The sequence below is a fragment of the Podarcis bocagei genome (assembly GCF_964188305.1).
Source record: "Podarcis bocagei genome assembly, chromosome: 3".
NCBI classification, from domain to species: domain Eukaryota; kingdom Metazoa; phylum Chordata; class Lepidosauria; order Squamata; family Lacertidae; genus Podarcis; species Podarcis bocagei.
In genome coordinates this window covers 109,786,676-109,806,540 of record NC_138127.1, presented here as the reverse complement: position 1 = coordinate 109,806,540, position 19,865 = coordinate 109,786,676, and the positions used below count along the sequence as shown (strand labels likewise).

Here is a 19,865-nt window from a genome sequence, read left to right as displayed (position 1 = left end):
GGTCAGGTCAGATTTTCTGCTGGATGTTCAGAGATTGGGAGAGGTCTCCATCCCAAAATCAAACGGCTCCGTGCAGTTTCTGCAGCTGATGGATGATGTACTCCAAAACATGTGGTGGGCACCTGGTTGACAAAGGCTGCCCTCCAGGCTTTTAAAAGCCTTGTTTCACACACGGCTCAGTTATCCCACTTCTGTGTTCTAAGCTGCAGGAGTCAAGTGGCTCCAAATGTCATCAGGGAATTCTCAAGGTCCATAAACAGTGAATTTAGCCTTAGGGAGAATCTAGCAAGTGCTGTTAAGGGTCAAAGACAGGGAGAAGAAGCAGAGCTGTAACTCTCCGGCCTTTGGGGTCGTGTCTCTTTGAGATGCCACAGACTTATTTCCAGACACAGGAATGGTTTTGCATACAACTCACCTTAGCTGCGCTTGCAGCAACGCCTGTCTCCCGAACACTTCCCAATCTCTTTCTCGCCTTTGTTGCAGGTTTTTCTGCAGCTGCCCCCATTGTTCTGGCAATCCTGGGTGGGACGTTGAGCTCCGGTGAAATCTGCAGGGCAAAGCGAAGAGAAAAGCAAATTGTGTGTGTGTGTGTGTGTGTGTGTGTGAGAGAGAGAGAGAGAGAGAGAGAGAGAGAGAGAGAGAGAGAGAGAGAGAGAGAGATATGCAACTACCAAGGAGAGGATCTACCTGGGAAGGTTGGTCCAGAATACCTGGAGGGCATCAGGTTGGGGGAGGCTGGTGCAGGATGAATGCAGGAAAGGGGACTGGTATAGATAGTGAGACCTTCCCCTTCCCCCCTGCACCTTCAGAAGGAGGGCTGACCCAAGGCAATCACTGGTGTCCTTGGGGCACTGGAAACCTTGGAGAGAGATGTTCTTTTGCCCAGGAAACAGGCCCACTCTCTTCTCCACCACAAAGCTGAATGCATTGAAATGTGTTATTGCAGATTTTATAGCAACAGCTTATTTGGATCAGATTCCATATTTTAGGATTGCAATGACAATCAGATCCTAAGAGCCTGGCTGCTGGATCAGGTCAAAGGGCCCACATCTAGTCCATCAACCTGGTCTCACAGTGTCCATCAAGATGCCCCATTTGGGAAGTTCTAAATGGGGACAGAGGGGCAAGAGAATTCCCCACCCATCCCTTTGGGATTCCCTGCAAGTGGTATTCAGAGGCAGGTTTTAAAGGAATAAAGTGGAGAGCTGTGGAGCTCAGAGAAGAAGCATCTGGGAAGAAGGCCATACCTGGAGCCACCAGCATCAGCAGGAGGAAGGCAACAGAGAGGAGGCAGAAGATCTTCATGGCTGGAGGTTGGTAGGAATCCTGGAGATGCCTGAAGCCAAGTGGAAGAGCAGTTGACAGGGGAAGGAGAGGTCCCTCTACTTATAGGTGGATGGAGGACTAATGAAACCTTGTGGGAAGCCAAATGTCTTTCACAGCATAGATGTCACAATCCCTGTGGGGCAGAAGAAAATGAGAATTGCTGTCTGGATTTGAGTAATGCTCTTGTTCAAAACCACATATGGAAGAATGACCACAAACCTGGGTAGCGTGACTGACCGTCAAAGAGAGGGAAATGGAGTTGTTTCTAAAATGTTGCCTTCAATGAATGAATTTTCCAAGAATGTATTGAGATTAGAAATATTTTTTCAGTTCATTGCGATCAAAATTTTTGCAGCCGTGGTTGCATATAAAAATATTTCTCTTAAGATTTTTGATATCTCACTGCCTAGAATTCGCAGTAAGAAGGCCTCAGGTTTGGGGGGGGGGGGGTTGGAAAAGTTAATTTTAATTTTTCTTTCTTAGGAAGAGGATTTCTATGAAACTAGACTGGCAGAATAAATTATTAGAGTTTGCTGAAATGGCACAAATGACAAACAGCCTGAGAAGCAACTCAAATCAAAGCTTTATTAAAAAAATGGGACATGTTCAAGAATTACTTTTAAAAATATAACACTGGTGCGGCATCTATGGTAGCATTTGAATGATTTCTGTGTGTATTAATAACCAAAACAAAGTAACAAGAAGCAGAAGATGTAAGAATATATAAGATACTATAAATAGAACAGTGAGAGATTTTAATAGACAGTGAGAGTCCTGTGTGTACAAGCAAGAATATATGGTGAAATGAATTGTATACGGAATATTAGACTGTTATCCTTTTCCCAATGATCCCTTGCATGGAGTCCATCTTTTTCACAGCTTCTGCACACGGGGCCCACATCTTCTTGGAGCTCATTACTATGACTCCAAGGACACATTGCTGGTCAGTCACCACCAGTTCACACCCCATGAAGGTACACCAAGAACCTGCAGGCTCTGGACCCCAACACTCTGTTGACAATTGAGGGCCTTCACACCAAGTTATCCAGTTTTCCATCAGTAATCCTCATGTGTGTTAATGAAGTCATAGTCCCACTCTCTTCTGACTTGGTCAGACCCCACCTAAAGTCCTGTGCCCAGTTCTGGGCACCACCATTTAAGAAGGATGTTGACAAGCTGGAAGGTGTGCAGAAGAGGGCGACCAAGAGGATCCAGGGTCTGGGAGTGAAGCCTGATGAGGAATGGTGGAATGGAGGAATGGGGTAGGTCATGCTTAGCTTGGATGACATGAGATCTGAGAGCCATCTTCAAATATCTCAAGGGCTGCCTCATGGAAGATAGAGCAGACGTCCTTCCGCAGGGCCTCTAAAATGGAGCTATTCCACCTAGCTTTCAATCTGAACTTAGCCTGATCTTTTATTCCCCTTCCTTCCCTCCCCCTCCCCTTTTTATGAAGATTACCCGCTCTGGGATCCTACAGCTAATTCTCCCCTGGTCTCCTCGCTGACCCAAATAGGACTAATTTAGCCGCTAGCCCTGGTGATCATCTAATGTTTATTGGATGGATTTCCCCCCTAAATTGATTTTTGAATTTATTGTTATTCACATTTTATACTGTATTTTATGCTCTTTTTTTGTTGCATCAATTAAGTGTTATAGATCTGTTGTTAGCCGCCCTGAGCCCAGTTTTCTGACCTGGGACGGGAGGGGTATAAATAAAATTATTATTATTATTATTATTATTATTATTATTATTATTATTACCCTGCTCTGGAAGGTAGGGACCAAACCAATGGATTCAAATTCCACGAATGGAGATTTTGACTGAACATTAGAAAGATCTTTCTGAGGGTAAGACTTGTTTGACTATAGAATGGACTCCCTCAGAAGGTGGGGGACTACGTAAAGAAAAGGAAGGTACATTCTTTCTCATGTGGTGGAATTGTAAAATAATTAAAAATTATTGGGATGTGATCTGTAATGAAATGAAAATAACGTTTAAGATAACCTTTGTTGAAAGAGCAGAAGCTTTTTTGTTAGGCATTAAAGGTCAAGATTTGCCAAAAGACAAAAAGAAATTATTTATGTATGCTACAAAAGCAGGTAGAACTTTATTAGCTCAATGGTGGAAAAGTGAAGAAATGCCAACAGAAGAATAATGGCAAGAAAAACTGATGGATATGCTGAAATGTCAAAGCTGACTTAAAGATAAGGACAAGACAGAAGAAAATAGATTTTTTAAAAGACTGGGAACCTTTTGTGATGTATTTAAAGAAATAATGTAAGAAAATGGACTGACTTGCAGGGTTTGACTAAACACAACCAACAAAATATAAATAGAAAACATGAATATGTGGTTAAAATATTAAGAAGATAATTATAATGTATAATTGTTCATTTTATTACTTTAGGGATTAGATGATAAGCAGAAGAAATGAATGTGTTATAAACCAGAAGGGGAAGTTGGGGGAAGTCCTGGGGCAGGGGGTAATTGTGAATTTATATTGTGATTATTTTACCAGCAGTGATTGTGTCAAAATGTGTTGTAAAATCTAATTAAAAATCTTTTAATTTACTTTTTTTTAAGATGGTGGTGGACTCTTCTCCAGTGGAGGTTATCAAGCAGAGATTCAATGGCCACTTTTCAGGGATTGTTTATCTTGGACTAGATGACTCTCAGAGTCCCTTCCAAACATACATTTCTAGGATTCAATGATAAATGCTATTTTGCGCCATTTTGACCTGGCATTGCTGTCCCCAGCTCTCACCCACCTCTCTCTCCTGGGCCCACAACCTACTTCTGATCTGGGCCAATTCCCAATTCCACTGTGTTTCACGGAAGCAGCTGCCTGTTACTTCACACACCTTTGCTGCCTGTGGACATTCGCTGATCATGGAGCAATATTTGTCTGACTTGGAGCCAGACATGGTGAGGAAACAGAACTCAGTGGTGAGACCACAGGATCCCCACCTTGCCTGCTGCATCTTGCACATCAGTCTCTTGGGAAAGGATGCTGAAGACATCCCATGTCTGTGATGGTTGCAAAAGATGAGCAGATGCCCCATAGGTTTCACAGGACAGGACACAGCACAGAACAACAGCTCACAACCACACTAATACTCCTCCCCAAAAATAATATGAGAGTGTGATCCTCACTTTTGAGCCCCCATCTCTCTCCCACGGACACATAAATTCACAACAGTGCACACAATTTCATACCAATGCCTGCCATTGCCAACAATATCGAAACAAAGTGTTGCTTCAGCACTACAAGTAAAATGCAAACAGCACAACACACACATTCAGACCATTTGGAAGAAGAGGGTAAAAACTGCCCTTCCTTTGGAAAAATGGATATGGAGTCGGATCGAGGGCATGGAACAGTTTGGTGCTGGAATAATTGGGTTATTTCCAAGGTTGCTGTCCTGTTCAGGCAGGAGATTTCTGCTTGGTATAGGACATTTCCTCCTCTTCCCTGAAGACTCCCCCCAGAAGACCTCACTGCTCTAAAGATTGGAATGAATCTCCAGATCAGATTTGGTGGTTCCTGGAGCAGAGAAGGGGTTAGGACAGTGTTTTCCCACATGAGGTGTGGTGTAGGGGCGCCTCCTTGCACCAGGCGACACTGAAATTTGAAAGATCAATTTCCACCACTATCCAGGGAGAGGGGAGGAATTGGGAGTCAATTTGTGAATTTGGAGGCAAGCCATTGAGTTGCAGATGGTGGAGGATGGTGGAGGCCCAGGTGGAAAAGATGGTATGAGATGCGGATCTGAAGGACTTTGCATGAGAAGAGCCCTGAAATGGACCAGCCCAAAGTCCTGCCTAGTCCAGCACCCCTTGCTCTCTCCCACAAGCTCACACTCTCTTTTGTAAACCAAACTCGCTCTACGTGGGGCTGCCCTTGAGACTGACCCAGAAACTCCAGCGGGTACAGAATGCTGCAGCGAGACTCCTTACAAGGTCTTCGCTGCGAGATCACATTCACCCAGTGCTACACCAGCTGCACTGGCTCCCGGTGGAGTACAGGATCAGGTTTAAGGTGCTGGTTTTAACCTTTAAAGCCCTATACGGCCTAGGACCCTCGTACCTACAGGACCACCTCTCCTGGTGTGCCCCACAGAGAAACTTACGGTCTTCAAATAAAAACATCTTGAAGGTCCCAGGCCACAGAGAAGTTAGGCTGGCCTCAACTAGAGCCAGGGCTTTTTCGGCTGTGGCTCCGATCTGGTGGAACACTCTGTCACAAGAGACCAGGGCCCTGCGGGACTTGACATCTTTCCGCAGGGCCTGCAAGACAGAGCTGTTCCACCAGGCCTTTGGCCAGGGCACAGCCTGACTCCCTCCCTCGGCAATCTTCGCGGAGCTCTGGCCCAATGGCTGCCAGTGGCCTGAATTAATTAATTTTATAATGAATGATTTTAGAGTGTTGTTTATGCTGTACTTTTTATATATATATATATAAAAATTTATTGGTTTTTCAAAGTTTTTATACACACAAACAAACAAACAAACACACAAACAAACATGTATAATTTCATATCCCTTTTTCTTAAACCTTACTTCGCCGACTTCCCCATACCTCACCTTTCTACATCCCAATTTCCAAAATTATTTCGGCAAATCCTAAGACTTAGTTTAATCAAATTTTCCCATTATTCTTTTCTTTTACTTAATCTTTAACAGCTGTAGTCTCCTTTTTTCCCTTCAAAACCTCGACATTTTAGCATTCATTAATTTTACAATGTTTCTTAAGATAAACTTTAAATTTATGCTATACTTTTATACTGTTTTATTGTTGTTAGCCGCCCTGAGCCCGGCTTCGGCTGGGGAGGGCGGGATATAAATAAAATAAAATTATTATTATTATTATTATTTTCACAAACAAGCAGCATAGAATGGCAAAAATTCCCAGCAGCCTCAGCCTCATATGGGCCTGCATGGGGCAATGGGAAGAGTAATCCCAAACATCTGAAGGGCACCAGGTTAGTGAAGGCTGTAATGTGACCTGTGTCCAGATCTCCCATCTTCCCCCTTTGGTCCCCATCCCAACAAGGACTGCGAGATTTGCGTTCTTGCTCTCTGCCACAATGGACATTTCTTTCATTGTCCACCATCATTACGCTTTCCATGGTGAAGTTGGGAATAGAGTAGTCGCTTTGGAAGACGATAATGAGGCATCTAAACCACATGACCAGTCCAACGAAGTTGATGTTGAAGGACCATTGTTTCGGCAATAGCAATGAACCTTCAGCATCCAAAACAAACCAAAAATGGGAAGTAGAAGAACGACATATGGATATTAATTTATTTACAAATAAGCCTCTCATTTTTTGGCCCTCATCAAACATTGAAAAGATATTCTGAGAAGATATTCCTTTCATTTCCCCCACTGTTTGTCCTCCAAATATGGAAAAGAAAAGGAATGACCTCAAAAGGATGCTAAGAAATCACACTGTAATTCTTCAATGGATTGCTTGCCAGTGGGATCCGCTTTGAGTTTTTGCCAGGGAAATGGGAGACATTAGATTCAGCTGGTAATTAAAGGCCTGTCCAGCTAATTTGCACTTTCCACAACATAACGTGAACCAGAACAGAATCACCCTTCCAAATTGACTCTTCTTTGAATTTTCCAAGGCGGTTCTCCAGTCACGTAACAGGTACCCAAACCCATACAGTGCTGTGCCAGTAGCCATTAATAAACCACAAATAAGAGCCTTTCAAAACCATCTAATTTGATGGCACTATCTCCTATAGCAGAAATCCATTCTTTAACTGTGTGCTGTGAAGGATCTTTTTTAAATGCATTATCTGAAGAAACCGTAATTCTGCAAAGGGCATAAGGAGATCCCTGCTGGATCAGACCAGCAGCTTACAAGAGTCAAATGGTAATAAGAAGGCTACCAGAAACACACATATGGGAAACAGCCATGGCCTCGCTTGTGATTTTGAGCAACTGGACTTTAGAGACTGAAGCAGTGGAGGGAAAAGAGAGCCCTGGGGGCCAGGAGCCCTGATAGCCCTCTCCTCCAAGAACATGCTTTTCCTCTATTAACTTCATGGTAAACTCAATGCATAGCTGGGAAATTAATTCTCCAATGCCATAGTTTCAGAAACAACTCTCTCTACTTCTCTTTGTCAGTCAGTGACACTAGCCTGGTTTGTGGTCATTCCTCCGTATGTGGTTTTGCACAAGAGCATTACTCAAATCCAGACAGCAATTCTCATTTTCTTCTGCCCCACAGGGATTGTGACATCTATGCTGTGAAAGACATTTGGTTTCCCACAAGGTTTCATCAGTCCTCCATCCACCTATAAGTAGAGGGACCTCTCCTTCCCCAGACAACTGCTCTTCCACTTGGCTTCAGGAATCTCCAGGATTCCCACCAACCTCCAGCCATGAAGATCTTCTGTCTCCTCTCTCTCGCCTTCCTCCTCCTGATGCTGGTGGCTCCAGGTATGGCCTTCTTCTCAGATGCTTCTTCTCTGAGCTCTACAGCTTTTAAAACCTGCCTCTGAATACCACTTGCAGAGATTCCCAAAGGGATGGGTGGGGAATTCTCTTGACCCTCTGCCCCCTTTAGAACTTCCCAAATGGGGCGTCTGATTGGCCACTGTGAGACCAGGTTGATGGACTAGATGCGGCCCCTTTGGCCTGATCCAGCAGCCAGACTCTTGGGATCTGATAGTCATCCCAATCCTAAAGTATGGAATCTGATCCAAAGAAGCTGTTGGTATAAAATCTGTAATGGCACATTTCAGTGCATTCAGCTTTGTGGTGGGGAAGAGAGTGGGCCAGTTTCCTGGGCAAAGGGGCTTCTTTCTCCAAGGTTGCTAGTGCCTCCCAGGGAAGTCAGTGACTGCCTTGGGTCAGCCCCCCAGCTGAAAGTGCAGGAGGGAGGAGGTTCTCACTCTCCATCCCAGTCTCTTTCCTGCATTCATCCTGCACCAGCCTCCCCCAACCTGGTGCCCTCCAGATGTCCTGGCCAGCAGGGCTGTTGTGGAACAAAGGATGGAAGGTGTAGAAGGCCAGTCCTGGGAGATGGAGCAGCCTTCCCAGGTAGATCCTCTCCTTGGTAGTTGCATCTCCCTCTCTTAGTTTGCTTTTCTCTTCACTTTCCCTTACAGATTTATCTGTAGCTCAGCGTCCCACCCAGGATTGCCAGAACAATGGGGGCAGCTGCAGAAAAACCTGCAACAAAGGCGAGAAAGAGATTGGGAAGTGTTCGGGAGACAGGCGTTGCTGCAAGCGCAGCTAAGGTGAGTTATAGGCAAAACCATACCTGTGCCTGGAAATAAGTCTGTGGCATCTCAAAGAGACACGGCCTTGAAGGCTTGAGAGTTACAGCTCTGCTTCTTCCCCCTGTCTTTGACCCTTAACAGCCAGAAGGGGGGGCACTTGCTAAATTCCCCCAAATGACTGTTTTTGGTTTGGACCTTGAGAATTCCCTAATGGCATTGGGAGCCACTTGGAGCTTGGAAAACAGGAGCTTGAGAACAGTGGCGTAGCGTGGGGGGTGCCAAGGGTGCCGGCCGCACTGGGCGCAACATCTGGGGGGGCGCGAGTCCAGAGGGAAGGGACAAGTTCCTTCCTCCGCCGGGCTCCCCGCAGCCACCGCCAGCCTTGCGCCCTAGCGCGCGCGCGCCCCCCGCCGCCGCTGCGGCTGCGCTCCACTCACTGCTCGCAGGAGGAGCAGCCGCTGCAGCAGCGCCGACGCCGCCACCGACGCCTGGCCGGCACGGGCAGCCTCCGCACCCCGACGTGCCACCGGGCCTCGCCGCGCCCTGCGCTCCCCAAAAACCTCCGAGAGGAAGCCGGTGGGCGGGCGAGGCCCGGCTAAGCCTCTCGCCAGCGGGTTAAGAGGCTTTCGGTTTCGTCAGCAAGTTTGGCGGGCTTGCTCACGAGTAAATGAGTGGTGGATCATCCCCCTAAGGGTGTGTGTGTGTGCGCTAAAGAAAGGCTTCCAGTTTAAGTTCTTTGTTACGCTGAATGTTTATCTTTTAAAGATACATAGTAATAATAAAAATAAATGAGAAAAACGAAAGGCGTTGGATTTTGCTGTGCATGGTGCCCTTTGGGAACTGGCAAGGTGGGTTTTGAAGCTACTGCTGCAGAGTGGCGTAGCGTGGGGGTGCAGGGGGCCCCGGCCGCACCGGCCGCACTGGCCGCAACATCTGGGGGTTAGGGTTAGGGGCGCAAATCCACTGGTTAGGGGGCGCAAATTACTTGCCTTGCCCCGGGTGCTGACAACCCACGCTACGCCACTGCTTGAGAACAAGCCCCATGTGAAACAAAGTTATTGAAAGCATAGAGGGCAGCCTTTGTCCATCAGGTTTCCTGCTTGGCAGGGGGTTGGACTCGATGGCCCTTGTGGTCTCTTCCAACTCTATGATTCTATGATTCTAGGTGACCACCAGATGTTTTGGATTATCAGCCCCAGACTGTGTAAGGAGGCATTTGGGTTCGGGATGGAGAAGTCTCCTGACCTCTGCACATTCAGCAGAAGGTCACACTCTAACCAACTCTAACCACCACAACCCCCATGAACTCCCAACTCTAATAGCATCCAGCTCTTTGGTCTTCAGGGGGTCCCTGGCCTGTTTTGAGCACCTCCGATATTCATGGTGTTTTCTCTCTTTATCATTTAAATCTACAGCAGACCTCATCTCTGACGAAAGGAAGACCACCCCCCTTCTTCTCTGGAGATGCAGCTGCCTTGACTGCACATCTGCAGAAACCTCTTTGCTCACTGCTGCTCCTGCTGAAGGTGCTTCTGGGAAGGATCCATCCCTACCCAATCCTTTCTGCCCGTTTACTCCAGAGCAAGTCCTGCTGTGCTCAGTGAGGCTGGCATCTTTGTAACTGGGTTTAGGATTGGGTTTTCCTGCTTATTTGCTTTAGCTTTTCCTTTCAATAAATGCAAGCATTGGAAACCTCTGTGTGGTGGTGCCTTGTATGAAAAGGGGTGCTGGGGTGGAGTGGGGGCTCTGCCAGTTCCTCTCCATACTGTGACTTTGATTTGGGAGTAAATGACAGGTGTTTCTGTGCAAATATGTGGAATTGGCTCAGATCTGAAGGAGGTTGAGGGGGCAGTTGGTGGGAGCGGGGAGAATCAATGCTAGACACATCCCCTTCCAGGTCAAAATGGAGCAAGATTGCAATTATTATCAGAGAATCCTAGAATTATAGAGTTGGAAGGTAGCCTGAGGGTCAACTGGTCCAAGTTAAAGAATCTCTGACAGGTGGCCATCCTATCTCTGCTTAAAATTCTCCACTGAAGGAGAGTCCACCACCTTCTGAAGGAATCCATTCTCTTTCCTTCAAAAAGATCTTCCCAGAGTTCAGTCGGAATCTCCATTCATGGGACTTGAATCCATTGGTTTGGGCCCTACTCTCCAGAGCAGGAGAAAACTAGCTTGCTCCATCTTTCACGTGACAGCCCTTAAGATATTTGAAGATGGCTCTCATATCTCCTCTCAGCCTCCTCTTCTCCAGGCTAAACCTACCCAGCTCCATCAACCATTCCTCATATGGCTAATCTTGGTCCCCCTCCTTTGCACACCTTCCTGGCAACAATCCTATGAGGTAGGCTAGGCTGAAAGATATTGACTGGCCCAGGGTCACCCAGTGAGCTTCATGGCTAGGTGGGAATTTAAATTCTGGTCTTCCAATCTAGGGAAGCAATGCTAGACACATCCCCTTCCAGGTCAAAAGGGAGCAAAATTAGAGAATCCAGAACTGTAAAGTTGGAATGGTCCCTGTGGGTCTTCTAGTGCAAGATAAAGAAGTTTGAACTGGACCCAATTGAAAGTGCTGGTTTTGACCTACAAAGGCTGAAATGACCCAGGACTGCAGTAGCTCAAGGACTTCTCCCTACTCCCATTGTTGATGGTGCTGTTTCTCAGGGGATGGATCCCTTTGTAGGTCTGAGAGCTCATAACTGCCCAGCTTCCTCTGTCCCTAGCTCTGAGCATTCTGGGATTGGTGTCAGCTGCCCTTTGCAAAGGAAGCCTTCAGAAACTTAAGGAAGGAGATCGTTTGGAATTCCACCTCCCATATACAGGGTCATAAGAATTCAAAGGTGTCATAAATAAAACAAATGTTCCTAAGTGCACAAGGTAAGCACACACACATATAAGTAGATAAACCCCATGTCTGGAAGAGTGCAGGAGAGCAATCCAGAAGCCATCTTGAGTCTTAATGACCCCAAATATTTCTCTGCAGAAGGATGTATCTCGGAGAAAGCTTCAAATCCTGTTTTAAGGGGATATTTTATGTACAGTATGAATAGGGTAGACCTGTGAAGTGGTTTAAAGAACTAAGGCATTTACCATCTCAAAAGAATGGCTCAGAATGGCAGGATAAATCAGCTCTCCTCTATATTGGAGGATGGCGTTGCGCACTGGCAGCCGAGCCTCAAAGTCTTCCGGCATGGGGGTGAGTTCCATAGATGAACCGTGGGAAGAAGGACGTCCCTTTCTCTGTCCTGAAGCTTCCGCCATTCAGCTTCATTGGTTGTCCCCAAGTCCTGGGGTTCTGAGAGAGGGAGGAAACTTTTTGTGATCCACTTTCCTTGGCAGGGAGAAGAGGGGAGAGGAACCTCACAGAGCGTTTGAGAAAGCCACTGGGTGAAGCACCCACCTCCCTGGAAAGAGGGGGAAACGGGGTGAATCGTGAGAGGAGGGGGAAGGGCTCGGGGGAAAGCTGTGAGTGGAAGGAGTGGGTGAGGTGGGGAGGGAGGGGGTTGGTCTGATATGGGTGAAGGGAGAGCAGTTGAGGAGGGAGCTGGGGTGGAGCCCATATGAATTAGCATATCAGAGTTGGCACCACCAGTGACTAGAAAAAGAGAGAGGAGGGCCGCCGAGAGAGCAAATGTCATCATTTTTGTTATGTACTGAGTTGAATAGGATCCAAAATGCAGCAGTCTGATTGGTCCTAGAACAATAGGATCCAGAATGCAGCAGTCTGATTGTTCCACAGGAGCCACCCAATCCAACTCTGGGTGGAAGTGAATCTGCAACCTGATTGGCCTACAGGAGAATCCCATAATTAGCCAATCACGTGGGGCCCATTGTGTAAATAATGTATATAAAGCAGACATTTCAGGGGAACTTCCATTCCTCACAACTCTGAGCTGAATAAAGAGCATGAAATCCACACTTGACTCCGAGTATATTTCAGTTTTAAAACTGCAGGGGGCAGGAACACATCAACATCATCACAGCAACACAACCTTGGTCTTTGGCTGGTCCTTGGCACATGACCCTCAGAGATTGCAGCATCCATCCTGCAAACAACGGTTGGCATCCCACAAGATTTCAACAGCCTTCCAGGCACCTATAAGTAGAGGGGCCTCTCCTTCCCCTGGCAATTGCTCTACCACTTGGCTTCTGGTATCTCCAGGATTCCCACCAACCTCCAGCCATGAAGATCTTCTGCCTCCTCTCTGTCATCTTCCACCTCCTGCTGCTTCTGGCTCCAGGTATGGCCTTCTTCTCAGATGTTTCTTCTCTGAACTTCACATCTCTCAGCTTTCCTCATTGTAAACCTGCCTCCGAATGTTTACTTGCAGGGAATCCATAAGGGATGAGTGTTGGGTTCTCTTGCCCCTCTGCCCTCCTGGAGAGCTTCCCCAATGGGGCATCTGGTTGGCCCCTGCAAGAAGAGGGACTAGATGGGGCCCCTTTGGCTGATCCAGCAGCCAGTCTCTCCTTATGATCTTCTTGCCATGCTAACCCTATAACATGAAATCTAATCCAAAGAAGCGGCTAGTTTAAAATCTTTCATCTTTGCAGTGGGGCAGAGAGTGAGCCAGTTTCCTGGGCAAGGGGGCATTTCTCTCCTGTGGCTCCCTGGGAAGCCGGTGGCACTGACGCAGCCTTCCCTTCCGCCTTGGCTTAAACCAGGCATGTCCAACAGGTCGATCGAGATCTACCTGTCCATCGTAGGGGTGCCGCTGGTCGTTCGGCAGACTAAAGAAATTGCCTCCCCTCCAAAAACATTTTTTTATAAAAAGCTCAACAACTTTGGTCATTGCCCCCATAAATAAGCCCAACAACTCTTGGCAATCACAATGGGTAGATCACTGCTATTTTTTAAATACTGGGAGTGGATCACAGTCGCTTGGGAGTTTGACATGCCTGGCTTAGACCATCTGCTAAAGCTTCAGATGGTAGGGGAATGATCTCACTCTCCAGCCCAGACCCTTTCCCTGCATTCCTCCTGCACCAGCTGTCCCCAACCTGGTGCCTCCCAGATATCCCAGGCAGTGGGGCCTTCAGGGAAGGTGTGGAAAATGCAGGAGGCCAGGCCTTGGGGGGAGGGGCAAAGCAGGCTTCAAAGGGCTTTTTCCCCTTCCAGATTTCACCGAAGCCCAAAATCTCGAACTGCAATGTGTCCGTAGGGGAGGGAGATGCAAGTATTTCAGCTGCGGCATCAAGGAAAGTAGAATTGGATGGTGTTCGAGAGACAAACTGTGTTGCCGTTGAGGTGAGTTATATGGAAATGTTCATGGTGCCCAGGGCTGAAGAAAATGGGTTCCAGAAAAGTTGAGGGAGCTGGGTATGTTTAGCCTGGAAAAGGGGAGGAGGAGACTTTTGTCGTCCTGTTTTGGAGGGGAAGACACAAAGCAAGATTCAGACTCAAGAAGGACTTTCTGAGGGTAAGAGTTGTTCAACAGAGGAATGATCTACCCCAGAAGGTGGTGGACTCTCCTTCCTTGGGAGCTTTTAAGCAAAGGTTCGATGGCCATTCAACAAGGATTGTTTAGTTGTGATTCGAACCTTGCCTGGGGTTGGAGTAGATGACCCTTTGGGGTCCCTTCCAATGCTACAGTTCTGCGGTTCTGGGCTATGCACTTTGGGAGGCCTGGTTGGGGCTTTGCAATCTCATCTACCTTTCCTCTGTTTATTTTCCTAACCAAGAGCTGCCCCAACCTACAAGGAGCATCTGAGTCAGTTGTACCCTCTTCATTCCTCCTTTTAAAACAGGCAGGGCTGGGAGAGACCCCTGCTGGGAACCCTGTAGAGATCACTGAGCTTGATGGACCAAGGGGATGAAAGACAGCTTCCGATGTCAGACATGGGCCTGTGTCCCAGGGCGCCACCCCCTTCCTTTGGGGCAGGGACCCAAACTGATATTTCTACTCCACTGTGTGCAAAAAACCTCCAGGTTTCCCATTCATAAATATGACAGTGTTTCTCTTTCATACCTTTGACCACCAGGAACCTGACAGTGTTTCATTTATGGCCAGAGCTGGATCTAGGGAACGGCTGTAGCTGATCCTTTCAAATATGGGGAATAGGCTGTTGTGCTCCTCCCAGCATGAAACCTGGAATCTCCAGTATCAAGTCATGTCTGGGAAGCTTTGACCTTCCAGATGCAACTCCCACCAGTGGCCAATGGTCAGGGGTTGGATCCAGAGTTGTTATCTAAGCAACATCTGTATCAAGTGGTCTGACCCTTCTTCTTCCTTTACACCTTAAGACTCATACCAAGGCAGATTTTAACCCTAGACCAGATTTTCACACACACCCCACACGCCCACAGCCTCATTTGCTTAATATTCAGTCCAAAGAAGTGTTCTGCGAAACTCCAATGCTTGCTCATTTTTTGGTGATCTGTAGTCAGTTCAGTAAAGGTATTGGCTTACAGTGGATATTGTATTTTAGTCCATGGTGGTATGATTGTGCTTCTGGTTCTGATTTGTGTAAAAAGGGTAACGAGACCCCTGACCATTAGGTCCAGCCGTGACCGACTCTGGGGTTGCTGCGCTCATCTTGCTTTATTGGCCGAGGTAGCCGGTGTACAGCTTCCGGGTCATGTGGCCAGCATGACTAAGCCACTTCTGGCGAATCAGAGCAGCGCACGGAAACACCGTTTACCTTCCCACCGGAGTGGTACCTATTTATCTACTTGCACTTTGAGGTGCTTTTGAACTGCTAGGTTGGCAGGAGCAGGGACTGAGCAACGGGAGCTCACCCCGTCGTGGGGATTCGAACCGCCGACCTTATAATCGGCAAGTCCTAGACTTTGTGGTTTAACTCACAGCACCACATACTACCCTTCCTTTGTAGATTTCAGGGCTGTTCACAACATACAAGATAATACAAGATAAAAAACACAAAATGCATCATAATAAAACAAAAACAAACCCCTATCTCCCCCCAAACCACCCTGGGGACCTCATCCAATCATAGAAAATGCCCATTCTTGTGTTGCCACCCTCTGGGCATCTTGGGGAGGAGGAACACAAAGAACGACCTCAGATGATGATTTCAGGGTCTCGGTAGGTTCACATGGGGTGAGGGGCTCCTTCAGGTATTGAGGTATGATGAAATGCAAGCAAGAAAGGAGGGGGAGGAGAGCATAAGATGCATCAAATATGGAGAGTTATGTGAGTGTCACCCAGATGATGGGGTAGAAGAACTCACCTGAGGGGCCTCACCTGTCCAGGGATGACCACAAGGTTTTGGGCAGCTTCCAAACCACCTTTCCTTAAGAAGATATGATAGCCACCATCAAATATCTCAAGGGCTGTCACACAGAAGATGAAGCAAGCTTGTTTTCTGCTACTCTGGAAATTAGGGCCCAAACCAACGTCTTCAAGTCACAAGAAAGGAGTTTCCAACTAAACATTCAGAAAAAACTTTCTGACAGTAGGAGCTATTTGACAGTGCAACAGTCTCCCTCAGGAGGTTGTGGTCTCTCCTTCCTTGGAGGCTTTTAAGCAGAGGTTGGATGGCTGTCTGTTGTGGATGCTTCAGCTGAGATTCCTGCATTGCAGGGGACCCGACTAGATGACCCTGTGTGTCCCTTCCAACTGTACAAATCCATAATTCTATAAGACAGGGATGGGGATCCTGGGGGTTCTGCAGACAATGTTGAAGATACCTCTGGCTGCACATCACAATGCCTTTGTTCTCCCTCCATTGTCATGGCAGGAGACTGTGGGAAGGAGAAGCACTCTTGGGCTGTGGTCCTGTTTGTGGGCATCTAGTTGGCCACTATCAGAAAAGCCAAGGAAGTTGGGAGGAGCTCAGACCTTCCCCAGCCCTGTTTCAGGATATTACACACATGGAGGAATCTCATGTCTCCATGGAATCCTAACCACATGTCCTGTCTTGGCCTCTCTGGTTTTTGTATTTATGTGTTTTGCACATCATATATTAAAGTCCAGCAGAAAACAAGACCCAGCACACCTTTTCAGAACATAGACCTACACAAAGTTTTCCAACGTTTGCATTTATTAAAAAGAAGAAGCTAAAGCATTTTTGCAGGCAAACCAAATCCAGGCTCCAATCCCCAGCCCACTTACTAAGGAGTCAGGCCGCACTGGCCCCAGTGGGCTTACTCATGAGTAGACAGGCAGACAGGACGGCTCCCTCTTGACTCCTTCCCAGCATCGCCTTCACCAGCATCAAGCAAAGCGGTTTCTTCGCCAGCAGAGATGGGGGTGCAGTCGAGGCAGCTGCACATCAGAGGAGAGCAGGGTGGTCTTCCTTTCACCACAGGTCTTGCACTGGAGATCTGCAGAGTTACCCGCCCCCTGTGAGAGGATGAGACACTGTTAAAATGGGTGTTGGTGGTGGTTCTGAAAACCCAAACCAGTGACTCCAACTGGGAGGCAGAAGAGCTGCTGTTGTCAGAGTTCAAACTGCACACAGAAGGTCTGTTTTGCAGAGGGTTGGACTAGATGACTCCTTAGGTCCCTCCCAACACTACATTTCTGTTCTATGATAGTAGGAAAGACCTCTGAGCATTTCATATATGCACTTGGGAGAATTTGAGCGGGGCTTGGCTGCCACACGCACTTTTTTTCTAATGAGGTTCTTTTTCCTTCTTCTTCTTTATGTGTACAGCAACCCCAGGAGAGGACACATTTGAGGAGATCATTGTGTTGGTGTGCATTGAACTCTTTCCCTTCCAACTCAACAGTTCTGTGATTCAATAACCACCTTCACAGGGATGTTTCACACAGGTTGCCTTTGCTATTTGAGGAGGGTCAGTGACTGAGCCCCCACCCTCTCACACCAGGAAGAGCTGTTCTTTGAGCCAAGGGAGGCTAAGGGGAGTTGTGGCTGAGGGGCCAGTGAGCTTTCATGGGGGCAGCAAAGGGAGATGACAGGGTTGTCACAACCCCCAGTGTGCACACTAATATTGTTCCAACTCACAGTGCTTGTAAAGATTAAGTGGAGTGGGGGGGGGACAGAGAGATGAGTCACATGCATTTGGGGTTTTTGGGGGTATTTTTATTAATATTTTATTAAATTTATCAGTGAGAAAATTCAGAAAAAATACAAAAGCAGAAAAATACAAAGTCAAAATACAAAAGTACAAACATTAAGCACAAAAAAGAAGAAAAAAGAAGAACACATAAAGATAAAAGACAACTCCCTCTTTTTTAATTTCTCATCTTTAGTTAACTTATTTTCCTGACTTCCTCACGCCTCCCTTTTTTGTATCCCTTTTTAAAAATTAGTTCAGCAAATTCATATCCAATTAGTTTATCTATTGTCAGTCCCATCTTACATTTTACCTTGTTGCTAGAACCCCTTCAATTCATTTCAAGATCATCAACATTCAAAAATTTTACAGTGTTTCTGTAAATAAATTTTAAATTTCCTCAAATCTTCTTCCACCAGCTCTTCTCCCTGGTCTTGGATTCTGCCAGTCATTTCCGCCATTTCCATTTCCATGCATTTGGGGTCATGATACACCACTGACAAATTTTCGAGGAAAACTAAGATTTGATTTAACTCACCTTAACGGCAACACGTCCAGAGACCACACCGAAAGCGTGGCCTTTGGGGCAGCCGGCACCTAAGAATTTGCACTATCCCATTCTGCTGTTGACATCTCCGAAAGCAAATAAGTTGGCCTCTGGTGAAATCTGGAGTAGGAAAAAGAAGACTGTGAAAGCTCTGTCTCTCAGGACTGACCTTCTACACCTTCCACAACTTCTTCCACCATAGCCCTGCTGCCTTGGACAGAGGGAAGGCTGCGTCAGAGTCACTGGCTTCCCTGAGCAACCACTGGCAAACTGGGAGAGAGAAGCCCCCTTGCCCAGGAAACTGGCCCGTCCTTTTGTCCACTGCAAAGCTGAGTTTACTGAAGCGCATTATAACAGATTTGAAAGCAAGAGCTTCAGGGGATCACATAAATGAGCTAATAAGAAGAGAGTGGCTGGTGGATCTGGCCAAAGGGGGCCAGATCCAGTCCAGCATCCTCTTCTCCCAGGGTCTACCTGAAGCCCCATTTGGGATATTCTCCAGGAGGACAGAGGGGCAAGATCCCACCTCTTTGGAAGTCAGATCAAGTGGTGTTCAGAGGCAGGTTTAAAGTGAATAAAGTTCTGGAGCTCAGAGAAGAAGCATCTGAGAAGAAGGCCATACCTGGAGCCAGCAGCATCAAGAGGAGAACGGCCACAGAGAGGAGGCAGAAGATCTTCATGGCTGGAGGTTGTTCGGAATCCTGGAGGTACCAGAAGCCAAGTGGAAGAGAAATTGCATGGGGAAGCAGAGGTCCCTGTACTTATAGGTGGCTGGAGGCCTGTTGAAATCTTGTGGGATGCCAACTGTTGTTTGCAGGATGGATGTGGCAAGCCCTGAGGGGCACGTGCCAAGCACCAGGCAAAGACCACAAATTATAAACACATAGAGCTTGGAAGGTATCCCAAGAGTCATTTAGTGCAAACCCTCCATTGCAGGAATCTCTGACTGGTGCCCATCCAACCTCTGCTTCAAATGTTCCTGCAAGGGAGAGAGCCCACCATCTTCTGAAGGGGTATGTTCCACTGTGGAATAACTCAGTTATTCCTAATGTTTTGAATCCATTGGTTGGGATCCTCCCCTCTGGAGCAGGAGAAAGTCAAGCTTGCTCCATTCTCTATGTGGCAGCCTTTGAGATATTGGAAGATGGCTCTCATTTTTCCTCTCAATCTCCCCAGTTCCCTCAATCATGTGGTATTTGAAACACAAGAGCAGTCAAGTACAACATTCCTAGAGTGAACATGTTTACACATGGGGAGGAATGTTTGTCCAGCCAGCAGGTAAACTTCCTGTTTCCTTCTGGGCTGGGACAGACTTCCTCTGCATGTGACTAGAGGTGGGTGTGGCCTCACCTGTGCAGGTAACAACAAAAGCACTGGGCAGGGCAGCCATCTCTCTATCTGTGACTACATGCATCCAAGAAGCAACATCTGCTTAGCCAAAGACGCTCTCTTGGATTCCAACCAAGAGAGGACAAAGGGACTGTCTCCTTATGAGATAGTTTCCAGGTGTATGTTACTTTTCTAAGCTAAGTCTGCCTTCTGGGATCCGATTGTGAACAGAATGTGAGTGAGTAAACTCTTTTTATACTTTTATAGAAGACTGTGCCGTGTCTTATCTTTTATGAGGGAATAAGGGGAAAATACTAGAAGTTATTCTAGAGGCTTTAGCGAACCTGAGCAAAGGCATCCACTGTGAGTTTAAAAGGGGGAATGTTACTCTGCTAAATTGTGAACTTGTTAACACAAGTTGGAAAGGCTATAATCAA

At 46.9% G+C, this 19,865-nt stretch overlaps 1 long non-coding RNA gene across 2 annotated transcripts in view; it reads right to left on the bottom strand.

Annotated features, from left to right (window-relative positions):
* Positions 1–19,865, bottom strand: part of LOC308584227 — a 31,224-nt gene that overhangs the window by 372 nt on the left and 10,987 nt on the right. The window contains exons 1-2 of one of the 2 annotated variants that reach the window (XR_014006672.1): positions 1,248–1,413; positions 416–547 (exon numbers count right to left, since the gene is read on the bottom strand). This is a non-coding gene — a long non-coding RNA (uncharacterized lncRNA). Of the gene's footprint in view, positions 1–415; positions 548–1,247; positions 1,414–19,865 lie in introns of those variants that run through there. The other variant, XR_014006671.1, reaches the window with a different exon arrangement.